Raw genomic sequence first — 24,982 nt, forward strand, 5'->3', positions numbered from 1 at the left:
CTTTCTTTTTTCGAGGTAAACCTAAAACAAAGGCCATAGATATATCCTCCCAAGGAACACTAGGTACAGGCAAAGGCATATATAAACCATGAGGATTGAGTCGTGACTTAGCTTTTTGACATGTAGTGCAGCGAGCAACAAAGCGCTCAACATCCCGTCTCATCTTTGGCCAAAAGAAATGTGTAGCAAGTACGTCCTCCGTCTTCTTCACGCCAAAGTGTCCCATTAATCCTCCTCCATGCGCCTCCTGCAACAACAAAAGACGAACCGAGCTAGCTGGAATGCATAGCTTGTTAGCACGGAACACAAAGCCATCATTAACGACGAACTTGTTCCATGTTCTACCTTCGTTACAATTCTGAAATACATCTTTAAAATCAGCATCATGCACATATTGATCTTTCATGGCCTCCAAACCAAATATTTTGAAGTCTAGTTGTGAAAGCATAGTATAGCGACGAGACAATGCATCACCAATAACATTTTCTTTACCCTTCTTGTGTTTAATGACATAAGGGAAAGTCTCAATGAATTCAACCCATTTAGCATGTCTACGATTCAGTTTAGCTTGACTTTTAATATGTTTCAAAGATTCTTGATCAGAGTGTATAACAAATTCTTTGGGCCATAAATAATGTTGCCATGTTTCTAAAGTCCGAACAAGAGCATATAATTCTTTATCATAAGTAGAATAATTCAGACTAGGCCCACTCAATTTTTCAGAAAAGTATGCAACAGGTTTGCCATCTTGTAATAACACACCTCCTAATCCAATTCCACTAGCATCACATTCAAGCTCAAAAGTCTTATTAAACTCAGGAAGTTAGAGTAAAGGAGCATGTGTCAACTTATCTTTCAATATCATGAAGGCTTCTTCCTGTGCGGTACCCCAAAGAGAAGGCACATCTTTCTTTGTAAGCTCATTGAGAGGTGCCGCAATGGTGCTGAAATCTCTCACAAAACGCCTATACAATCCGGCGAGGCCAAGAAAACTCCTCACTTGTGTGACCGTTTTGGGCTGCGGCCAACTCTCAATAGCTTCAATCTTGGCTTTATCAACTTCAATTCCCTGTGGAGTAACAACAGAGCCAAGAAAAGATACTCGGTCGGTGCAAAAGGTGCACTTCCCAAGGTTACCAAACAAACGTGCATCACGTAAAGCAATAAAAACAGCACATAAATGTTCCAAATGTTCCTCTAAAGATCTGCTATAAATCAGTATATCATCAAAATAGACTACCACAAATCGTCCAATAAAAGCACGTAAAACTTCGTTCATTAATCTCATGAAAGTACTAGGTGCATTAGTTAACCCAAAAGGCATGACTAGCCACTCATATAAACCAAACTTAGTTTTAAATGCAGTTTTCCATTCATCTCCCAATTTCATACGAATTTGATGGTATCCACTACGCAAATCAACTTTGGAGAATATTGTAGAGCCACTCAATTCATCAAGCATATCATCTAGCCTAGGAATAGGATGACGATAACGAATAGTAATATTATTAATGCCTCTACAATCAACACACATACGTGATGTACCATCCTTTTTCGGCACTAGAATAATAGGAACGGCACAAGGACTAAGGGATTTGCGTATATAACCTTTGTCGAGCAGCTCCTGTACTTGACGCATAATCTCCTTCATCTCCTCTGGATTGGTACGGTATGGTGCACGGTTGGGTAATGATGCACCGGGAATTAAGTCAACCTGATGCTTAGTCCCTCGAATGAGAGGTAATCCCGGTGGCACGTCTTATGGAAAGACGTCGGCGAACTCCTACAAAATGTTAGTGACAGCAGGAGGCAAAGAGGAAGGCACGTCCTCAAATGAAACTAATGCCTCTTTGCACACAAAAGCATAGCAAACAGATTTGCTGAAATCTAGCTCATCAATATCAGATTTAGTGGCAAGTAAACATGCACTTTTCAATTTAATTTCAGAAGCAACACTAGATGGTTTACTATTAGGCTTCATTTGTTGCTCAAATTCTTTTGCCACAATCTGATTTTCACTCTTATTTTACTCCTGTTTTGCTTTATTAGCTCTATTAATATCATCTTTCAAAATGGAATCAGGAATCATAGGAAGCAAAGTAATATTTTTATCCTTATGAACAAGAGTATAATGATTTTTTCTACCATGGTGTACAAAATTTTTATCAAACTGCCATGGTCTGCCAAGTAATAAGGAACATGCTTGCATAGGTACCACATCACAATCAACATAATCAGCATATGTAGAGATACTAAAATGCACACGAACAGTACGTGTTACCTTAACCTTGCTGCTATTGTTGAACCATTGGATGTAGTAAGGATATGGATGTGGTCTTGTGGTGAGAGAAAGCTTCTCCACCATCTCCATGCTAGCCAAGTTGTTGCAGCTCCCTCCGTCTATGATGACGCGCACAGAACGTTCCTTTACAACTCCCTTTGTATGGAACAAATTATGCCTCTGATTTTGCTCAGCTTGTGTGACCTGCACACTCAAAACACGTTGAGCAACTAAACATTCATACCTGTCAGCATCGTCAGGAGCCATGTATTGCGTCTCATGATCAGAATCATCTCCACCGTGTTCTTCACGTGTAATAAGAGCCAAAGTCTCCTCATCATAGTCACTAGCGGACTCATACCCACCATCCTCAGTAGCAATCATCACATCACATGCTGAGATTTGCATTCTCGCGCATAATGGCCTCTTCCCTTACAACGACGACAAATAATATCACTTGTGTGCCCTGTTGATGCCATGGAAGAAGAAGAGCTCTGTGCAGGCCCGGCAGGTGCGCTCTTGGCAGATAATGGTGGTTGTGCCTGCTTTCTTGTATCACGGCTGGAGATGGCACCTGATGGAGGTGCTGGTGCAGTTGAAGTAGAAGATGCACGCGGTGTCCATGATGAAGGTCGACCTGCAGAAAAGTTAGGTCGCGCGAATGCTTGTCGATCCTGCACTTCACGTTCAGCTTTACAAGCAAGATGAAATAAACGAGTGATATTAGTATACTCCTTATACTCTAGAATGGTCTGAATCTCTCTATTTAATCCACCCATAAAACGTGCAATCATAGCTTCATTCTCCTCAACAATACCACATCTAATCATGCCAGTTTGTAATCCTGATAATATTCTTCTACAGAATTTTTTCCTTGTCTTAAACGCTGCAATTTTTGAAGCAATTCACGCTGATAATATGGTGGAACCCAACGAGTATGCATAGCAGTTTTCAAAGCAGCCCAAGTAGCTGGAATAGGATATAATCTACAATGTTCATACCACCATAAACATGCAAAACTAGTGAAAGCACAAACAGCAGCAGCAACCCGTCTCTCCTCGGGATATTGCAAACATGTAAAACGTTGTTCAGTTTCTAACTCCCAAGTAAGATATATATCAGGAACATATCTACCCTCAAATGGTTGAATATTCAATTTCATTTTAGGAACATGGTCATGATCTCGTACCTGAGGTGGTGGTGCAGGCCTACCATTGCGAATATATACCTGAGGTCGTCCTACTGGTGGTGGTGCTGGTGGCTGCACGTAGTTCTGATTTTGATCAACCTCATCCTCATAATCGCCCGCATACTCATCATCCACCTGGGTACCAGCAGCAGCAGTAGCAGGAGCCAAATAAGCATCAACAACAGGTACAGCAGCAACAGAAGTTTGGCCATCCTCAAGAGGAACACGCTTCGCTCGTCCATACTGATTCGGAAGGGGGTGTTGTTGTTGTTGTTGCAGAGGTGCGATAGGTGCAGCCGGCGGCGGTTGTGGAAAACGCGCGAGAAATTCATTAAACTTGCTATCAAGCTTTGTTTCGAACATCTTCTCAATGCCATCTATCTTCTCCATGGCCTCGTCAAATCTGTTTAGCACATCTTGCACCTGTCCACTCATCATTTGCTGAAATTTATCATGTAGCTATTTGTTCGTTAGGTTCTCCCAATCAGTCTCATCGGCTTGTGATCCTACCATGGTTAGCAGCAAATAGAAACACACAAGAATATATAATCCTACAGATTACTAAGAAGTGGTGGTGGTGTATCACAAACCCGTCAAGCAAATCTCAAATTCTTACCAGTTCTTACCCAGCAGCAGGTGGTGATCGGCAACCGTTGTAGTCAAAACTCTCAAAGCTTGGATAGAGCGATTACCAGGGAGAGTCAAACGCACGACGTAGATGTATGTGGAGCTGGGAAGGCTTATAATATGGTAGCAAGAAAAAGGTTAGCAATAATTAATTCAGAGATGCAAAATTGAATAAACGCTCAACGACGGTACTGTGCTGGTCCTAGGCTAGACTGTGCTACAAACGCGAGCCTAGAACACTAACAAAATCATGACGCTGCACGGAAACAAGGGAGAAGCACACTGAATTTCTTTTTCACTCTTTTTTTGTTTTTTTGTGCTCTTCTTTTTGCGCTCCTTTTTTTCGAAAATCACTATAATGGCGGGTCTCTTAAAAACTCTTCCCAAGTCAAGATAACAGGATAGGCACGAAATTTTTTCGACCAATTTTTTTTTCGACTGCCCGGACCCAAAAACGGAAACAGGTCAAAAAAAACTTTCTATAACGGCGATACGCTTAGAAACACCTAAAATAGGATAGCCAGAAATTTTTTATCAAGTGCGTTTTTGGAAAATTTTGGGCCTAAACGGAGGGTGGTTTTCGGACTCTTTTTTTTTGAAACCTACTCAGGCAAGGAAACACGAAACGGAAATTAGATGGATCTCGAAAACAAACCTAATATGCAAGGAACTCGGATTGGTTGTGGATATATGGTGGTGGTATATGGCAGCGGTGGTGGTAGCGGTGGTAGTATGTGGATATGGATCGGGGGTGGTATATGGATACGGATTGGTGGTGGTATATGGATACGGAGTCGGAGCAGTGGTGGTAGGTGGCAGGGGCGATAATGATGGTGCGGTGGCGGCGTGACAACTTATGACCAGAACTCGAAACTCTAAAAGACTAGACACTAAGACCAGCAACTAGACACGACGATGCAACCGCAAATTCAACAAAGCAAAACCCTAAAAAGATTATGCAAAGGCTCAGATTGGTTCGGATATGATGAACTAACCCTAATTTTTTTGTGGCTTTTTCATGGACTGTAGGTATGAAAAACAGATTCGATCTAAACTACGAAAAAACTGTAAAATCTCACCGAGCAACCTGGAAATCTGATACCACTTGATAGAGGCAAAGTTGTCCCGTCTTTCGATGAGATGGTGGCTTTCGTTTTGGAGGAAGTCGACTTTGACGATCCGACTACGAACGTGCGAGGACGTCGCGCCTTAGCAATCGCTAAACCAACTCCGAGAGGTTATTGACCACGCCGGAGCACGATCAACCTGACCACGAAGGTCTGTTTCCTGCAGGCAAATGAAGAACAAGCAAGAAACTAAGATTGCAATCTGGATATTGCGAATATAAGAGGAAAGCTTTATTGATCAAGGTGGGGTTCTGTGACGCCTTTGTCTGGTCGTTGAACACAAACGAAGTACGCGAAGTTGTAGCTATGTCGAACTTTAGTCTAAACAAAACCCAAAGTCTAAACGACGCCCTAAGGGCTGTATATATGGAGGAAGAGGGGGGGGGAATTTCGTGGCCCTTGGGGAAGAGGTCCGAAACCAACCCTATCTCTTGTTTCCCCACACATACGGACTCTAAAAACAGCCTATACTGAAGTATTTCGAAAATACATGGGCCTGGCCCAATAATAAGGTGACGCAGCACCTAGAATACCCTCTGGACGAAAGTTATGAAGTGGCATCTTGTATATTTCGTCCAAGGCTTCATGCATACATTATGATGGCTTCAACATCCTGAAATCATCACTTGTAACTCCGTTCTTGTTCCCCTTGTGCATGCCATCATCTCCATGCTTGTTCTTGCTCCAATGTCCATCCTTCTCCAAGCTAGGCCCTTCATTTGTAAGCAAAACAAATGTATCCAATTTAGGTAGCATCATATTCTCATGAACATTAGAGTCATTACCAAGAAATGAAAGTACCTGGTAATTCAATTGGCGTGCGCGAGCTCTAGTAATTGGTCCAGTATGTATAGCAGCAGGGGTTGTGGGTGTAACAACGGTATTGATGTCCTCATCACGAAAGTACCTGGTAATTTAATTGGCGTGCGCAAGCTCTAGTAATTGGTCCAGTTTGTACGGCAACAAGGGCTGTGGGTGTAACAATGGTATTGATGTCCTCATCATGACGTCCACTCCAAGTCTCCTGGATTGCGTTTGTTCCAAAAATGATTCTCCCGAAGGTTTCATTACGTTTGGACTCCGTTTGATATTCCTTTTTCGCGAAATACTAAAATAGGCAAAAAAACAACAATTTGCACTGGGCCTCCGGTTAATAGATTAGTCCCAAAAATAATATAAAAGTGCATAATAAAGCCCATTAAACATCCAAAACAGATAATATAATAGCATGGAACAATAAAAAGTTATAGATACGTTGGAGACGTATCATATAGCACCGACGCGTACCAGTGGATGCTAGTCGTATGTGTCACCTTGTGGTTATGCTTGGTGTAATATGAGGACATGTTGGATGCTGTATAGGTCCGTCGCCCAGCTCAAATGGTCGCAAAATTCCATGGCCTTTGAACCTTGCACACGGGCATTGGCGACCTGCATGGAAGTCAGCGGCGGCCTACACAGGATGTAGCAGCTGGGGTAGAAGGGCCCGACGGCGGTGCATGGCTTACTGACCACCCACTCGTGCGAGATCGACCTGAACCAGGAGGAAGCCGGCAAAGGGGAACTAGGAGGGCTGTGAGCAGTGGAAGGAGACCGCTGGCCTGGGGGGAGGAGGAGGCGAACCGGACAACCACGAGGGTCGGGGAGGAGATGAGGGCAAGGCGGCGGCCGACGCCGAAAAAGATGGGGGCGGGACGATGGCTGGATCCAGAAGAGATGGGGTGCTGGGAGCGAAGTTGAACTGAGCGGAGATCATGGTGGGGCTACACCGGTAGAGAGGGGAGGACCTGGTTCTGGGGAGAATAGGGGGAGATGGCCGGCGCCGCGACTCAGCCGACATCTTGGAGTGTAGTGGCTGGTGGGCCAGCGTAGTGGGGCAGAGAAGCCGGCAACGCGGTCAGACAAAGGGGGCGGCGGCGCGGCATGGCAAGGGGACGACAGCGTGGCGCGGCAGAGGGGGCGGCGGCGTGGTGGGACAGTTGGGGCGGCGACGCGTGCGCGGAGAGGTACAAGGGTCCGGGTCGGGTTTTCTCTCTCTCTCTCAACAGATCGCTCCTCTATAGTGCCCGATAGTAAGAGAATAGTCCACCACGCCGATATAAATAGAATAACTATTTGGATCACAGCGCCTCTACATAGGGCATGTTTGGGACTGCTCCGCTTCACAAAAATCGGTTTCGCTCCACTAAATTTACTTTGGAGCAGTTTTATTTAGAAGTTGTAGTACTATCAAGGAGAATGTTTGGCTGCCATCTAGCTCCAGCTTCAAGAATGAGATATTTGGTGGAAAGAATCTATTTGATTGGTTGAGGGGGGAGAAACGAAGGGGTATCCACTTACTGGTGGCAGTGGTGGGTAATTTCCACCCAACTCCAGCTTCTAGAGTTTTTTGGAGCACCCCGTGAAGAGCTTCATAAAAAACTGGAAGCTGTACACCAGATTCTAGTTTTTTTGTGGAGCGGCATATTATGGAGCTACCCTGTTTGGCTTGTGTTTTCTGAAGCGGAGCTGAATTTAAATAAGCAGAGCAGTCCCAAACAGGTTCATAGGCGCGATCTGGTTTCTCGCCAACTCTGTGAACTGCCGCACCAGCACCGTCTCAAAAAAAGCCCCCCTCCCCTTGATCCTGATCCCACCGCCGGTGAGCCCCACCCCACCCCTGGCCAACTCGCCTCCACCGCCCTATCACGGACCCCCCACCACCGGTGCCGCACCCCGCCATGAACCTCCCCGCCGTCGGTGCCCGGCTCCACCACTCCCGCCTCGGCCCGGACCCCCCGCTGCTAGTGCCCCTCTCGGCGCCGCCCCCGTCAACTCTAGGCGCTGCTGCCCCCGTCAATGCCGGGCGTTGCCATCCCCGCCAACCCCAGGTGACGCCGCCAACCTCCAGCATCCCGCCGCCGGCTCCTGGAAGCCGCCGGCAACCAAGGCTCCGCCGACTATAGGATCCCACCGCTACCCACACGTCGCCGGGCTCCGGGATCCAGCAGTCAACCCGCTCGTCGCCAGGCACCTGGATCCAGCGGCCAACTCGCTCGCCGCCGGCCACCTGGATCCAGCGGCCAACCCCGCGCCGCCGGCCTCTCGAATCCCGCCACCCTGGGCGCCGCCAGCCGCTGTTGCGGTTAAACTCCTCCACCAGACGCCGTTCTCCCTCCAACACCACCAGGCCTCCGCACCAACCCCACCATCAGTGCCTCTTCCTCTATCGCCTACCTGCTCATCATCCCGAAGTCCACCTCTGTCAACGTTGTCGTTCAAGTATTGATTCCATTCCAAAGTCTGTTTTTTGAGTTCTGTTCTTCGTGTGACTCTGACACTGCTCTCTAATTAGTTCTGTGATGAACAAGAAAAAAGTGCCTGAATATACATGTGAGTTGTCGTATAACCACAAGGGGCAGAAGAAAAGCAGCTAGCTAGGAGCATGTTAATTACTCACCTGGAGATTGGAGGAGAAAAAGTAACTAGCTAGGAGCAAAACTGCGGGTGCTTCTCATCTTCTAAATCATGAGCTCAATCATTCTTAGGCTCAGCAAGCAAAAACATTGACCCAAGGGAGAGTAACAAGTCGATCCAGATCTGGAGCTCAATCTCTCCTCCCGCTAGTAATTGAACTGTTGTGCACGGAGCAGTACAACCCCCTGTGTCATTCGCGTCCATTACCTCGCATGCGAGGACAAACGGAGTGATCAGCTGGTTTTCTGCTGTTCTTCTTCTTTCGCTAATTCTTCATATTGAAAGAGCTTCAGCTTCGCGTCAGATAGAAGTTCAGTTTGATGTTACTCCTCGCTCACTCTCCAATTTGTGCATTTCTCCTTAGCTTTCTCTTTGTTGAATCACAGATTCAATAGAGCCACACATGACCTCCTAATATCAGCCAACCATGTGTGTGGTGATGCAGTGCGAAGGCCGCGGATGACATGTTGTGTGTGTGCGAAGAAGCAAAGCATAGAGAAAAAAGACGGAAATCAACGATGTAGGGATAAGCAGGAACACGTGGCTGTGAATAAAAAAAGCTTGGGCAAGAGTGGTTGTGAGCTAGCTCCCTGCTCACACTTTTTTCTTTTTTTGTATTCGTTCCTAGCTACTACTTCCACACTGCATTTTTCTATTGTAAAATGGAAAGCAAAAAAGATCAGAATGAGAAAGAGAACATGTCACAGAGAATTAAAAAATGTGTAGCATTTACTCTAGTCATTTGCATTAGGCCCATTTGGGCTAGTGTGTTTTCTAAAAGTATGTATTTATCTTTAAGAATATTGTGCATGATAATTTGAAACTTTGCATCTATATTGGTAAATTTTATAAAAAAATGGATTCTTCCCATTTCTAAAATAACAGAGAGGTTCAAAACTAAATAACAGTGAGGTTCAAATATTTATTGCAAAGAAAGAAAGTCAAATAAAAAACAAAGAAGGTCAAAAAACTTTATAAAAATGGGTTTTCCTATTTCCAAAAAAACTTAAAAGTTCATATTTTAAAAAAGTAGAGTTCAATATCTATTAAAAAAAGCAAGAAGGTCAAATTAAAATAACGGAGTAGTTCATTTATTATATAAAAACAGGATTCCCCCTCTCTAAGAAAAGTAGGTGTAGAACCCTAGATACCAAGCGCCGCCGCCGGTCCCTAGATCCCACGCGCCGCCGCGGACTCCCGCGCCGTGCCGTGCTTCCTCCTCCCTTAGCCACGTCGGCGACCCGGATCCAACTATATTTTCTCATGTAGAACAAAGAAAGAACAGAGAAGAGAAGGAAGTTTGATGTTTATGGCAAATTATTTAGATTTTTTTCATTACTAAAAGGTAATGAACCTAAAAAGGTGATTTTCTCGTTAAAAAAACTAGAAGTTCAAAAATTCTTGTGAGAGAGGTTCACCGTGTATTTACATGTTGAGAAACACACACAAAAATGTTGTTCTAGTGTCTTCAAAATAATCTTGTCAATCCATTACAAATTTGAAGCAAGAATGTTTTGCATGAAAAATGTTCTTTCTATTCAACAAATTTCCAAAGGTCATATCATATTCTTATTCTAAAAAAATAAACAGTTAAACACAAATTGGTGTATGTTTGTTTGAAAAAAGTTTAATCGTATTAAAAAAAGTTGCATCTTTTCAACAAGTTTCTATAGGTTTATCATTTGTGGAACTCCGAGGAACGGGTGTGGAATTACAAACAAAAAAATACATGGCCGGAGTGATAGAGTCTAAGGAGTCCCGTCTTTCGATGAGATGGTGGCTATCGTTTTGGTGGAAGTCGACTTTGACGATCCGACTATGAACGTGCGAGGACGTCGCGCCTTAACAATCGCTAAACCAACTCCGAGAGGTTATTGACCACGCCGGAGCACGATCAACCTGACCTCGAGGGTCTATTTCCTGTAAGCAAATGAAGAACAGGCAAGAAACTAAGATTGCAATCTGGATATTGCGAATAACACAGGAAAGCTTTATTAATGAAGGTGGGGTTCTGTGACACCTTTGTCTGGTCGTTGAACACAAACGAAGTACGCGAAGTTGCAGCTATGGCGAACTCTAATCTAAACAAAACCCTAAGTCTAAACGACGCCCTAAGGGCTGTATATATGGAGGGGGGAAATTTCGTGGCCCTTGAGGGAGGGGTCCGAAACCAACCCTAACTCTTGTTTCCCCACGCATACAGACTCTAAAAATAGCCTATAATCCAGTATTTCGAAATTACATGGGCCTGGCCCAATAAACAGGTGACGCAGCACCTAGAATAGCCTCTGGACGAAAGATATGAAGTAGCATCTTGTATATTTCGTCCAAGGCTTCATGCACTCATTATGGTGGCTTCCACGTCCTGAAATCATCACTTGTAACTCCGTTCTTGTTCCCCTTGCGCATGGCATCATCTCCATGCTTGTTCTTGCTCCAATGTTCATCCTTCTCTGATGAGGACATCAATACCATTGTTACACCCACAACCCCTGCTGCTATACATACTGGACCAATTACTAGAGCTCGCGCACGCCAATTAAATTACTAGGTACTTTTGTTTCTTGGTAATGATTCTAATGTTCATGACAATATGATGCTTCCTAAATTGGATACATTTGTTTTGCTTACAAATGAAGGGCCTAGCTTGGAGAAGGATGAACATTTGAGCAAGAACAAGCATGGAGATGATGACATGCGCAAGGGGAACAAGAACGGAGTTACAAGTGATGATTTCAGGACGTTGAAGCCACCATAATGAGTGCATGAAGCCTTGGATGAAATATACAAGATGCTACTTCATGACTTTTGTCCAGAGGCTATTCTAGGTGCTGCGTCACCTTATTATTGGGCCAGGCCCATGTATTTTTCGAAATACTTGAGTATAGGATGTTTTTAGAGTCCGTATGTGTGGAGAAACAAGAGATAGGATTGGTTTCGGACCCCTTCCCCAAGGGCCACGAAATTCCCCCCTCTTCCTCCATATATACAACCCTTAGGGCGTCGTTTAGACTTTGGGTTTTGTTTAGATTAAAAGTTCGCCATAGCTGCAACTTCGCATACTTCGTTTGTGTTCAATGACCAGACAAAGGCGTCACAGAACCCCACCTTGATCAATAAAGCTTTCATCTTATATTCACAATATCCAGATTGCAATCTTAGTTTCTTGCTTGTTCTTTGTTTGCTCGCAGGAAACAGACCCTCGTGGTCAGGTTGATCGTGCTCCGGCGTGGTCAATAACCTCTCGGAGTTGGTTTAGCGATTGCTAAGGCGCGATGTCCTCGCACGTTCGTAGTTGGATCGTCAAAGTCGACTTCCACCAAAGCGATATCCATCATCTCATCGAAAGACGGGACACCTTTGCCTCTATGATTCTCAAAGCTAGGCCCTTCATTTGTAAGCAAAACAAATGTATCCAATTTAGGCAACATCATATTCTCATGAACATTAGAATCATTACCAAGAAATGAAAGTACCTGGTAATTTAATTGGCGTGCGCGAGCTCTAGTAATTGGTCCAGTATGTATAGCAGCAGGGGCTGTGGGTGTAACAATGGTATTGATGTCCTCATCATCCTCCCCTTCTTGAAATGAAGTCGTCCTCGACGGAAGCTCATCTTCCTCACCCAAATAAGGCTTCAAATCTGCAATGTTAAAAGTGGGACTAACCCCAAAATCTGCAGGCAGCTCAAGTTTATATGCATTATCACTTATTTTCTCTAACACCTTAAAAGGACCATCAGCACGTGGCATTAGCTATGATTTGCGCAAATCAGGAAATCTACCCTTACGCAAATGTAACCAGACAAGATCTCCAGGTGCAAACACAACATGTTTTCTATCCTTATCTCCAGCAAGTTTATATTTAGCACTAGAACAATGCCCGTGCGTTGCAGCGGAATATAAATACTTGTATGCTTGTAATTTACTTGCTCATAATATGTGATTGTGTAAATAAATGTTCATCAAATTCTGCCTATGATTTACCTTATATTTTAATCAGAAGTAATTTACCTGCCCATAGTATGCGATTGTGTAAATAAATGTTTATCAAATTCTGCCCGTCATTTATCTTATAATTTGATCATAAGTTTGGTAAGTAAATTAAAGTAAAATTGATACGGAAACTAAGTAAATTAAGGTGATTAATTATTATACAGTAAAGGTTGGACGAACGGATGGTGGGAAGAAAGGTGAAACGGGAACGTTACGTTCTTTTTAAGTAGTATAGAGATTCATACACTCAATGTTTTCCTTAGTTACCTCATGCATTTTTAAGATCAATTTAGCATGTTGTTTAGCATCAAAATTAACCTTCTCCGAAGATGGAAGAGGCAACAAATCAATAGGTGCACGAGGTAGGAAACCATACACAATTTCAAAAGTGCACATCTTAGTAGTAGAATGCAATGAACGATTATAAGCAAATTCAATATGAGACAAGCATTCTTCCCACATTCTCTTGTTATTCTTCAAAACAGCCCTAAGCATAGTAGACAAAGTTCTATTGACTACTTCAGTTTGTCCATCAGTTTGAGGATGACATGTAGTACTAAAAAGCAGTTTAGTCCCCAACTTAGCCCATAAACATCTCCAAAAGTGGCTAAGAAATTTAGTATCACGATCTGAAACAATTGTATTTGGCACACCATGCAAGCGAATAATTTCATGAAAGAACAAATCAGCAACATTAGTAGCATCATCGCTTTTATGACATGGTATAAAGTGTGCCATTTTCAAGAATCTATCCATGACAACAAATATGCTATCCCTCCCCTTCTTTGTTCGAGGTAAACCTAAAACAAAGTCCATAGATATATCCTCCCAAGGAACACTAGGTACAGGCAAAGGCATATATAAACCATGAGGCTTGAGTCGTGCCTTAGCTTTTTGACATGTAGTGCAGCGAGCAACAAAACGCTCAACATCCCGTCTCATCTTTGGCCAAAATAAATCTGTAGCAAGTACGTCCTCTGTCTTCTTCACGCCAAAGTGTCCCATTAATCCTCCTCCATGCGCTTCCTGCAACAACAAAAGGCGAACAGAGCTAGCTCGAATGCATAGCTTGTTAGCACAGAACACAAAGCCATCATTAATAACGAACTTGTTCCATGTTCTTCCTTCTTTACAATTCTGCATTACATCTTTAAAATCAGCATCATGCACATATTGATCTTCGATGGTCTCCAAACCAAATATTCTGAAGTCAAGTTGTGAAAGCATAGTATAGCGACGAGACAATGCATCAGCAATAACATTTTCTTTACCCTTCTTGTATTTAATAACATAAGGGAAAGTCTCAATGAATTCAACCCATTTAGCATGTCTACGATTCAGTTTAGCTTGACTTTTAATATGTTTCAAAGATTCATGATCAGAATATATAACAAATTCTTTGGGCCATAAATAATGTTGCCATGTCTCTAAAGTCCAAACAAGAGCATATAATTCTATATCATAAGTAGAATAATTCAGAACAGGCCCACTCAATTTTTCATAAAAGTATGCAACAGGTTTGCCATCTTGTAATAACACACCTCCTAATCCAATTCCACTAGCATCACATTCAAGCTCAAAAGTCTTATTAAAATCAGGAAGTTGGAGTAAAGGAGCATGTGTCAACTTATCTTTCAATACCGTGAAGGCTTCTTCCTGTGCGGTACCCCAAACAAAAGGCACATCCTTCTTTGTAAGCTCATTGAGAGGTGCAGCAATGGTGCTGAAATCTCTCACAAAACGCCTATAGAATCCAGCAAGGTCAAGAAAACTCCTCACTTGTGTGACCACTTTGGGCTGCAGCCAACTCTCAATAGCTTCAATCTTGGCTTTATCAACTTCAATTCCCTGTGGAGTAACAACATAGCCAAGAAAAGACACTCAGTCGGTGCAAAAGGTGCACTTCCCAAGGTTACCAAACAAACGTGCATCACGTAGAGCAATAAAAACAACACATAAATGTTCCAAATGTTCCTCCAAAGATCTGCTATAAATCAATATGTCATCAAAGTAAACTACCACAAATCGTCCATTGAAAGCATGTAAAACTTCGTTCATTAATCTCATGAAAGTACTAGGTGCATTAGTTAACCCAAAAGGCATGACTAACCACTCAGATAATCCAAACTTAGTTTTAAATGCTGTTTTCCATTCATCCCCCAATTTCATACGAATTTGATGGTATCCACTATGCAAATCAACTTTGGAGAATATTGTAGAGCCACTCAATTCATCAAGCATATCATATAGCCTAGGAATAGGATGACGATAATGAATAGTAATATTATTAATGCCTCTACAATGAACACACATGCGTGATGTACCATCCTTTTTCGGCACTAGAATAATAGGAACAACACAAGGACTAAGGGATTAGCGTATATAACCTTTGTTGAGAAGCTCTTGTACTTGACGCATAATCTCCTTCGTCTCCTCTGGATTGGAACGGTATGGTGCACGGTTGGGTAGCGATGCACAGGGAATTAAGTCAATTTGATGCTCAATCCCTCGAATAGGTGGTAATCCCGATGGCACGTCTTGTGGAAAGACGTCAGCGAACGCCTGCAAAATGTTAGTGACAGCAAGGGGCAAAGAGGAAGGCAAGTCCTTGAATGAAAATAATGCCTCTTTGCACACAAAAGAATAGCAAACAGATTTGCTAAAATCTAGCTCATCAATATCAGATTTAGTGGCAAGTAAACATGCAATTTTCAATTTAATTTCAGAAGCAACAGTAGATGGTTTATTGTTAAGATTCATTTCTTGCTCAAATTCTTTTGGCACAATCTCATTTTCATTCTTATTCTTCTCCTGTTTTGCTTTATTAGCTCTATTAATATCATCTTTCAAGATGGAATCAGGAGTCATAGGAAGCAAAGTAATATTTTTATCCTTATGAACAAGAGTATACTGATTGTTTCTACCATGGTGGACAGAATTTTTATCAAATTGCCATGGTCGACCAAGTAATAAGGAACATGCTTGCATAGGCACCACATCATAATCAACATAATCAGCATATGTAGTACTAAAATGCACACGAACAGTACGTGTTACCTTAACCTTGACGTGTTGTTGAACCATCGGATGTAGTAAGGATGTGGGTGTGGTCTTGTGGTGAGAGATAGCTTCTCCACCATCTCCATGCTAGCCAAGTTGTTGCAGCTCCCTCCGTCTATGATAACACGCACATAACGTTCCTTCACAACTCCCTTTGTATGGAACAAATTATGCCTCTGATTTTGCTCAGCTTGTGTGACCTGCACACTCAAAACACGTTGAGCAACTAAACATTCATACCTGTCAGCGTCTTCAGTAGCCATGTATTGCGTCTCATGATCAGAATCATATCCAACATGTTCTTCACGTGTAATAAGGGCCAAAGTCTCCTCATCATAGTCACTAGCGGACTCATACCCACCATCCTCAGTAGCAATCATGACACGCTGAGATTTGCATTCTCTCGCATAATGACCTCTTCCCTTACAACGACGACAAATAATATCACTTGTGTGCCCTGTTGATGCCATGGAAGAAGAATAGCTCTGTGTAGGCCCGGCAGGTGCGCTCTTGGTAGATAGTGGTGATGAGGACATCAATACCCTTGTTACACCCACAACCCCTGCTATACATAGTGGACCAATTACCAGAGCTCGCGCACGCCAATTAAATTACCAGTTACTTTTGTTTCTTGCTAATGATTGTAATGCTCATGAGAATATGATGCTGCCTAAATGGGATACATTTGTTTTGCTTACAAATGAAGGGCCTAGCTTGGAGAAGGATGAACATTGGAGCAAGACCAAGCACGGAGATGATGGCATGCGCAAGGGGAACAAGAACGGAGTTACAAGTGATGATTTGAGGACTTTGAAGCCACCATAATCGAGTGCATGAAGCCTTGGACGAAATATACAAGATGCCACTTTATAAATTTCGTCCATAGGCTATTCTAGGTGCTGCGTCACCTTTTTATTGGGCCAGGCCCATGTAATTTCGGAATACATAAGTATAGGCTATTTTTACAGTCCGTATGTGTGGGGAAACAAGAGATAGGGTTGGTTTCGGACCCCTCCACTAAGGGCCACGAAATCCCCCCCCCCCTCTTCCTCCATATATACAGCCCTTAGGGCACCATTCAGACTTTGGGTTTTGTTTAGATTAAACGTTCGCCATAGCTGCAACTTCGTGTACTTCGTTTGTGTTCAACGACCAGACAAAGGCGTCACAGAAACCCACCTTCATCAATAAAGCTTTCCTCTATTATTTGCAATATCCAGATTGCATCTTAGTTTCTTGCTTGTTCTTCGTTTGCTTGCAGGAAATAGACCTTCGTGGTCAGGTTGATCATGCTTCGGCATGGTCAATAACGTCTCGGAGTTGGTTTAGCGATTGGTAAGGTGCGACGTCCTCGCACGTTCGTAGTCGGATCATCAAAGTCGACTTCCACCAAAACGATAGCCACCATCTCATCGAAAGACGGGACACCTTTGCCTCTATCAAGTGGTATCAGATTTCCAGGTTGTTCGGTGAGATTTTACAGTTTTTCGTAGTTTAGATCGAGTCTGTTCTTCATACCTATAGTCCACGAAAAAGCCACAAACGAAATTAGTGTTAGTTCATCATATCCGATCCAGTTTGAGCCATTGCATAATCTTTTATGTTTTTGCGTTGTTGAATTTGCGGTTGCATGGTCATGTCTAGTTGCTGGTCTTAGAGTCTAGTCTTTTAGAGTTTCGAGTTTTGGTCATAAGTTGTCACGCCGCTGCCGCACCATCATCATCGCCCATGCCATCTACCACCACCGCTTATCCGCCACCGCTCTGAATCCGTATCCATATACCACCACCGATCCGTATCTATATACCACCACCAATCCGTATCCATATACCACCACCGATTTGTATCCATATACCACCACCGCTACCATATACCACCACCGCTGCCATATCCTACCACCATATTTCCACCACCAATCCGAGTTCTTTTCATATTAGGTCTGTTTTCGAGATCCATCTAGTTTCCGATTCCTGTTTCCTTGCCTGAGTAGGTTTCGGAAAAAAAAGGTCTAGAGACCCCCGGGCAGTTTTTAGGCCAAAGTTTCGGCGACCGAAAATATTTTCTCCCTATCCGATTTTTAGGTTCCAGGGAGTGTTTTGAGACACTCGCCATCATAGTGATTTTTGTCGCACTTTTTCGTCGTCACTGCCCTGATTTCTGAAAACAAATTGTCAAAAAAAAAATCATGCCCATCCTGTCAGTTTGACCTGGGAAGAGTTTTGAGACACTCACCCTTATAGTGATTTTTCGCAAAAAAAGAGGAGCGCAAAAAAAGAGCGATTTTTTTTTCCAAAGTGTGCTTTTCCCTTGTTTACGTGCAGCGCCGTGATTTTGTTAGTGTTCTAGGCTCACGTCTCTAGCACGGTCTAGCCTAGGACCAGCACAGTATCGTCGTTGAGCGTTTATTCAACTTTGCATCTCTGAATTGATTATTGCTGATCCTTTTTGCTACCATATTATAAGACTTCCTAGCTCCACATACATCTATGTCGTGCATTTGACTCTCCCTGGTAATCGCTCTATCCATGCTTTGAGAGTTTTGACTATAATGGTTGCCGATCACCACCTGCTGCTGGGTAAGAACTGGTAAGAATTTGAGATCCGCTTGACGGATTTGTGACACTCCACCACCACCATATTCCAGTAGTCTGTAGGATCATATTCTTGTCTGTTTCTATTGCTGCTAACTATGGCAGGAACACAAGCCGACGAGATTGCCTGGGAGAACGTGACGAACAAGGAGCTTCATGATAAGTTTCATCAAATGTTGGGTCAACAGGTGGAAGACGTGATGGCCAGCTTTGGAAAGGCATTGGATAGGATGGATGACATTGAGAAGACAATTGACACCAAGTTGGACGCCAAGTTCGATGAATTACTCAAACGTCTCCCACAACCAGTTCTACGCCGCGATACAGTAGGACGAGCACAGTGTGTTCCTATTCAGCTAGGACAAAATTCTGGTGCCGCTGCTACTGCTGTTGGTGCTTCTGTAGCTCCTACTGTTACTGCAGAGGTGGAGGACTATTACGAGGATGAGATTGATCAAAATCAGAACTACGTGCAGCCACCAGCACCACCACCAGCAGGTCGACCTCTGGTATTTATTCGCAACGGTCTGCCTGCACCACCACCTCAGGTACGAGATCATGACCATCTCCCTAAACTGAAATTGAATATTCCACCATTTGAGGGTAGATATGTTCCTGATATATATCTTACTTGGGAGTTAGAAACTGAACAACGATTTACATGTTTACAATATCCTGAGGAGAGACGTGTTCCTGCTGCTGTTTGTGCTTTCACTAGCATTGCATGTGTTTGGTGGTCTGAACATTGTAGATTATATCCTATTCCAACTACTTGGGCTGCTTTGAAAACTACTATGCGTACTTGTTGGATTCCACCATATTATCAACGTGAATTGCTTCAAAAATTGCAGCGCTTACGACAAGGAAAAAATTCAGTAGAAGAATATTATCAGGAATTACAAACTGGCTTGATTAGATGTGGTATTGTTGAGGAGAATGTAGCTATGCTTGCTCGTTTTATGGGTGGATTAAATAGAGAGATTCAGACCATTCTAGAGTATAAGGATTATAATAATATCACTCGTTTATTCCATCTTGCTTGTAATACAAGCAATATATTTGGTTTAAAGATGTATTGCAGAATTGTAATGAAGGTAGAACATGGAACAAGTTCGTTGTTAATGATGGCTTTGTGTTCCGTGCTAACAAGCTATGCATTCCAGCTAGCTGCGTTCGTCTTTTGTTGTTGCAGGAGGCGCATGGAGGAGGACTAATGGGACACTTTGGCGTGAAGAATACGGAGGACATACTTGCTACACATTTCTTTTGGCCAAAGATGAGACGGGATGTTGAGCGCTTTGTTGCTCGCTGCACTACATATCAAAAAGCTAAGTCACGACTCAATCCTCATGGTTTATACATGCCTTTGCCTGTACCTAGTGTTCCTTGGGAGGATATATCTATGGACTTTGTTTTAGGTTTACCTCGAACAAAGAAGGGGAGGGATAGCATATTTGTTGTCGTGGATAGATTCTCGAAAATGCACACTTTATACCATGTCATAAAAGCGATGATGCTGCTAATGTTGCTGATTTGTTCTTACGGGAAATTATTCGTTTGCATGGTGTGCCAAATACTATTGTTTCAGATCGTGATACTAAATTTCTTAGCCACTTTTGGAGATGTTTATGGGCTAAGTTGGGGACTAAATTGCTTTTTAGTACTACTTGTCACCCCCAAACTGATGGACAAACTGAAGTAGTCAATAGAACATTATCTACTATGCTTAGGGCTGTTTTGAAGAATAATAAGAAAATGTGGGAAGAATGCTTGCCTCATATTGAATTTGCTTATAATCCTTCATTGCATTCTACTAATAAGATGTGTCCTTTTGAAATTGTGTATGGTTTGCTACCTCGTGCACCTATTGATTTGTTGCCTCTTCCATCTTCGGAGAAGGTTAATTTTGATGCTAAACAACATGCTGAATTGATTTTAAAAATGCATGAGTTAACTAAGGAAAACATTGAGCGTATGAATGCTAAATATAAACTTGCTGGAGATAAGGGTAGAAAACATGTTGTGTTTGCACCTGGAGATCTTGTTTGGTTACATTTGCATAAGGATAGATTTCCTGATTTGCGCAAATCAAAGCTAATGCCACGTGCTGACGGACCTTTTAAGGTGTTAGAGAAAATAAATGATAATGCATATAAACTTGAGCTGCCTGCAGATTTTGGGGCTAGTCCCACTTTTAACATTGCAGATTTGAAGCCTTATTTGGGTGAGGAAGATGAGCTTCCGTCGAGGACGACTTAATTTCAAGAAGGGGAGGATGATGAGGACATCAATACCATTGTTACACCCACAGCCCCTACTGCTACATATACTGGACCAATTACTAGAGCTCACGCACGCCAATTAAATTATCATGTCCTTCCATTTCTTGGTAATGATTCTAATGTTCATGAGAATATGATGCTGCCTAAATTGGATACATTTGTTTTGCTTACAAATGAAGGGCCTAGCTTTGAGAAGGATGGACATTGGAGCACAAACAAGCATGGAGATGATGGCATGCGCAAGGGGAACTAGAACAGAGTTACAAGTGATGATTTCAGGACTTTGAAGCCACCATAATGGGTGCATGAAGCCTTGAACGAAATATACAAGATGCCACTTCGTAAATTTCGTCCCGAGGCTATTCTAGGTGCTGTGTCACCTTATTATTGGGCCAGGCCCATGTAATTTCGAAATACATAAGTATAGGCTATTTTTAGAGTCCCTATGTGTGGGGAAACAAGAGATAGGGTTGATTTTGGACACCTCCACCAAGGGCCACGAAATTCCCCCCTCTTCCTCCATATATACAGCCCTTAGGGCACCGTTTAGACTTTGGGTTTTGTTTAGATTAAAGTTCTCCATAGCTGCAACTTCGCGTACTTTGTTTTTGTCCAACGACCAGACAAAGACGTCTCAGAACCCCACCTTGATCAATAAATCTTTCATCTTATATTCGCAATATCCAGATTGCAATCTCAGTTTCTTGCTTGTTCTTCGTTTGCTCGCAGGAAACAGAGCCTCGTGGTCAGGTTGATCGTGCTCCGGCGTGGTCAATAACCTCTCGGAGTTGGTTTAGCGATTGCTAAGGCGCGACGTCCTCGCACGTTCGTAGTCGGATCGTCAAAGTCGATTTCCACCTAAGCGATATCCATCATCTCATCGAAAGACGGGACACCTTTGCCTCTATCAGATAGCATATTTGTTGTCGTGGATAGATTCTCGAAAATGGCACACTTTATACCATGTCATAAAAGCGATGATGCTGTTAATGTTGCTGATTTGTTCTTTCGTGAAATTATTCGCTTGCATGGTGTGCCAAATACTATTGTTTCAGATCGTGATATTAAATTTCTTAGCCACTTTTGGAGATGTTTATGGGCTAAGTTGGGGACTAAACTGCTTTTTAGTACTACTTGTCACCCCCAAACTGATGGAAAAACTAAAGTAGTCAATAGAACATTGTCTACTATGCTTAGGGCTGCATTGAAGAATAATAAGAAAATGTGGGAAGAATGCTTGCCTCATATTGAATTTGCTTATAATCGTTCATTGCATTCTACTACTAAGATGTGCCCTTTCGAAATTGTGTATGGTTTGCTACCTCGTGCACCTATTGATTTGTTGCCTCTTCCATCTTCGGAGAAGGTTAATTTTGATGCTAAACAACGTGCTGAATTGATTTTAAAATGCATGAGTTAACTAAGGAAAACATTGAGCGTATGAATGCTAAATATAAACTTGCTGGAGATAAAGGTAGAAAACATGTTGTGTTTGCACCTGAGATCTTGTTTGGTTACATTTGCGTAAGGATAGATTTCCTGATTTACGCAAATCAAAGCTAATCCCACGTGCTGATGGTCCTTTTAAGGTGTTAGAGAAAATAAATGATAATGCATATAAACTTGAGCTACCTGCAGATTTTGGGGTTAGTCCCACTTTTAACATTGCATATTTGAAGCATTATTTGGGAGAGGAAGATGAGCTTCCGTCGAGGATGACTTCATTTCAAGAAGGGGAGGATGATGAGGACATCAATACCATTGTTACACCCACAGCCCCTGCTGCTATACATACTGGACCAATTACTAGAGCTTGCGCACGCCAATTAAATTACCAGGGCCTAGCTTGGAGAAGGATGAACATTGGAACAAGAACAAGCATGGAGATGATGGCATGCGCAAGGGGAACAAGAACAGAGTTACAAGTGATGATTTCAGGACGTTGAAGCCACCATAATGAGTGGATGAAGCCTTGGACGAAATATACAAGATGCTACTTCATAACTTTCGTCGAGAGGCTATTCTAGGTGCTGCGTCACCTTATTATTGGGCCAGGCCCATGTATTTTCGAAATACTTGAGTATAGGCTATTTTTAGAGTCCGTATGTGTGGGGAAACAAGAGATAGGGTTGGTTTCGGACCCCTTCCACAAGGGCCACGAAATTCCCCCCTCTTCCTCCTTATATACAGCCCTTAGGGCGTCGTTTAGAGTTTGAGTTTTGTTTAGATTAAAAGTTCGCCATAGCTACAACTTCGCGTACTTCGTTTGTGTTCAACGACTAGACCAAAGCGTCACAGAACCCCACCTTCATTAGCTTTCCTCTTTTATTCGCAATATCCCGATTGCAATCTCAGTTTCTTGCTTGTTCTTCGTTTGCTCAAAGGAAATAGACCCTCGTGGTCAGGTTGATCGTGCTCCGGCGTGATCAATAACCCCTCGGAAGTTGGTTTAGCGATTGCTAAGGCGCGACGTCTTCGCACGTTCGTAGTCGGATCGTCAAAGTCGACTCCCACAGAAAACGATTGCTATCTCATCAAAACATCGGGACACCTTTGCCCCTATCACAAGGGAAAATTTTTGTAGAAGAATATTATCTGGAATTACAAACTGGCATGATTAGATGTTGTATTGTTGAGGAGAATGAAGCTATGCTGATAGAGGCGAGGGTCTCGATGTTTCGATGAGAGGGTAACTATCGATTTGGTGAAGATGAGTTTGACGATCCGACTACAAACGTGCATGATGTTGCGTCTTAGCAATCGCTAAACCAATCTCCTGAGGTTACTGACGATGCCGGAAGCACGATCAGCCTGACCACGAAGGTCTTTCCTGCAAGCAATCGAAGAACAAGCAAGAATATGATAAAGCAATCTGAATATGCGAATATGGATGAAGTATTGATAATGGTGGGGATCCGTAAGTGGTCTTGGTCTATTCGTTGGACACAAACGAAGTACACGAAGTTACAATGGCTAACTTTTAACTGAACAAATCCCAAGGGAAAAGCTACTAGATGGATCTACTTATATAGGAGCAAGGGGTTGCGGCCAAGGAGGTGGGATGACGTCCCAAGGTAGCCTAAAACTAACCCTAGGTCGTACAAGGCCAATGGGCCCAAGTGGATGATGAGGACATCAATACCATTGTTACACCCACAGCCCCTGCTACTATACATACTGGACCAATTACTAGAGCTCGCGCACGCCAACTAAATTACCATTGCTGATTTTGTTCTTTCGTGAAATTATTCGCCTGCATGGTGTGCCAAATACTATTGTTTCAGATAGTGATACTAAATTTCTTAGCCACTTTTGGAGATGTTTATGGGCTAAGTTGGGGACTAAACTGCTTTTTAGTACTACTTGTCACCCCCAAACTGATGGACAAACTGAAGTAGTCAAAGAACATTCTCTACTATGCTTAGGGCTGTTTTGAAGAATAATAAGAAAATGTGGGAAGAATGCTTGCCCCATATTGAATTTGCTTATAATCGTTCATTGCATTCTACTACTAAGATGTGCCCTTTTGAAATTGTGTATGGTTTCCTACCTCGTGCACCTATTGATTTGTTGCCTCTTCCATCTTCGGAGAAGGTTAATTTTGATGCTAAACAACATGCTGAATTGATTCTAAAAATGCATGAGTTAACTAAGGAAAACATTGAGCGTATGAGTGCTAAATATAAACTAGCTGGAGATAAGGGTAGAAAACATGTTGTGTTTGCACCTGGAGATCTTGTTTGGTTACATTTGCGTAAGGATAGATTTCCTGATTTGCGCAAATCAAAGCTAATGCCACGTGCTGGCGGACCTTTTAAGGTGTTAGAGAAAATGATGTAGGGCGAAACCCTAGGTGGACGATCTTTCACGTTTGGAGTGGATCCTACGGGGAATCAGGAAGAACACGCGGAAGCATAAAGGGGAAACACGGGGAAAGCAAGAGAGAATCACGAAACCGACAAGGAATCAATCACACAAGTGCTAGATCACCGAAAACAAAGAGTAACTCATGATCCACAATCAACAAAGGTAAGGATACAAAGGAACCGTTCTTCTCCGTGAGGAGGTCTTGATAATCTTCCCTAGAAAGGGGTCTTGAATCCGCTTGGGGGATCTTCTCCGAAGAGGTCGTGAACTCCGAGGAGAAGTATCCAAGTGGATGAGCAAGGCTCTCACACAAATATGAGCTAAACCAATGCTAACCCTAAAACGTACGGGATGAGGGAGTATATATAGTCAAAGGGCGAAGGGGTACATGGGCCACGACCCAAATGAGCTACGCGATGGGCCAGATGTCCGGGCGCTCATGAGGTGCCGGATGTCCGGGATGGAGGGGCCCGAAGTCCGGGCCAGTGGAGTTGACTCTTCTGTGCA

The sequence above is a fragment of the Triticum aestivum genome, chromosome 6B, assembly GCF_018294505.1.
Source record: "Triticum aestivum cultivar Chinese Spring chromosome 6B, IWGSC CS RefSeq v2.1, whole genome shotgun sequence".
NCBI lineage: Eukaryota > Viridiplantae > Streptophyta > Magnoliopsida > Poales > Poaceae > Triticum > Triticum aestivum.